A 2258-nucleotide genomic window follows, 5' to 3' on the forward strand; every position below is an offset into this window, starting at 1 on the left:
ATGCTAAAAACAAAAAATATTTTAATACTGGAACCAGATTTTTAATACTAGTTATTTCTACGTCAACCTTTTTCTAAGTTTATTTTTATTTATGTGTCCATACCTCTGTGAGTCTGTGCCACATATTGATGGGCACTCTCAGAAGCTAAAAGAAGACATGCCAACTTCTGAGGGTAGGAGTATAATAGGTTCCTTCGGTGCTGGGAAGTAAACTCAGGTCATTTGCAAACATGACAAGCATTTTTAACTACTAGCCCCTGAGATTGTCCTGTTTTGCTGGGTAAGGTTTAAGAGCGGGGCTTTCTGAGGGGTCTCCATCCTCACTCTCTCCATCAGAGGACTCATGCACTCACCTCTCAGGCCTCACAAGTGCTGAGAGAGGTCTGAGAGGAACCCTCAGCCCAGATACTGTATTGTCACACACATTCGCATTCTGGGATCATGTCCTGTTTAGGCTCCAGCCCTGTGGGATTTCTTTCTTTCTGGATAGCTTAGTCATGCAATTCGGATAATTTTGTTCTATTTTATCTACAATTTCTAGATATTGGAGTATAGAGACTTTCAGGTCTATTCCATCGTGCTCCAGCCAAGACTCTAAATGGATAATCTTATGACTAGCTTAGATCGCTGTTGCTCTCCTGAGCCCTCCACCTAAAAGAATTATTCTTATTTTATGCAGGTGAAAAGATGCAGCTATTTTAATCACATGGTTTATTTTTAGAATGATGTTGCAGGATTATTGTTTTGACTGGAATTTTAGTTTTCCTAAACAATAGCAATGCCAAACCAAACATCTAAAATATTTGATGGATGTTATGCCTCTAAAAGGGAAAGGTAACCACCAAGTTAAAAACAAAAATAAATATATTACAGGTGGAATTTTCCCCTTCTTGTTTCAGAATACTCAGGAATTGGATTATTTGGGAGACTCGGCTTTGCAAAACAATACTGTAGACCTTGCTTCATTCTAGGTCTGGTCTTTGTCCTTATAAACTGTCATTGAGAACAGGCAGCTGCAATTGCACCTGGGGCCCAAGTGAGGCAAGGAGGAAGTGGCACCTGATGACAAGGAGACACATTAAGACAAAGAGAAGAGAGTCCTGGTAACACAGGTAACAACAAGTTTCACAGAGGGTTCTATACGAACCTCTTTGCAATGATTTGGAAAAAATTCTGTCTCCTAGGAAGCCATTGGTTTCTTGAAAGGCCTCATTTACATATTTCCAATCTGGTAGTTGTAGATTCAGTGGATATTAAAGGTCATAATAAGGAAGGGATTTTAAGCATAAATACCACAAGAACACCACTTCATATATTTTTTTCTTTGCAGGAAACACGGAGTCTTGAGAAGAATCTGTGTGTTTAAATTGAATAAATACAACGAAGTGAATGTTAAAAGGATTTGCTCCCATTTTTGGCACTAGAATTGCTGGCACTGGGGTCCATCTGCTCCTGTCTCAGAATTCACCTGGGGAGATACAGAGAAGGCTACTGACAGGCAGAGATACATCCCAACATCTTTTTTTCTTGAACTCTTCTTCCTTGTTACTGATAATGCCTCTAAATGAGCATAGCCCAGGTCCAAGAACCATTGAAATGACGGAGAGTGAATTAAGAGTAAAGGGTTGAGCAGAGCAGTAATGTCCACCAGCTATTTCTGTCATTGATGTTCACTTATTTCCTGACTTAAAATCTCAACATTGTCATATTAAAAACAATGTCCTCTCTCTGGCAACCAACAGACCACAGCCTGCGGTTTGTTTTTTTTTTGTTTTTCCAGACAGGGTTTCTCTGGTAGCCCTGGCTGTCCTGAACTCACTTTGTAGACCAGGCTGGCCTCGAACTCAGAAATCCACCTGCCTCTGCCTCCCAAGTGCTGGGATTAAAGGCGTGTGCCACCACCGCCCGGCTAGCCTGTGGTTTGTTGACTGCCACCTTGGTGCGCATGGCTCCTGCCTTGGGTCTAACCAGAATTCTTTATCTCATATAATAGGATGTATAGAAGTTTGGCAAGACCCAGATATAGACTGACCACTTGGTTCCATGGCATCATTAAGGACCCTGGTTCTCTCTCCCTCTTCCTCCTGCGATCCTCTGTGAGCGGCTCAGCCTCAGGCTGGCTCCCCTCATGGTGAGTAATGATGGCAGCAATTACTGAGTAGATATTTATGATCATATTATGCAGATATTATGGAGCAAGAAGTGGGATCATCTCTTTGTAAATTTATTTTTTAAATGTTATGTGTTTAAGTGTTTGG

This window comes from Apodemus sylvaticus, chromosome 2 (genome assembly GCF_947179515.1).
Source record: "Apodemus sylvaticus chromosome 2, mApoSyl1.1, whole genome shotgun sequence".
Classification (NCBI taxonomy): Eukaryota; Metazoa; Chordata; class Mammalia; order Rodentia; family Muridae; genus Apodemus; species Apodemus sylvaticus.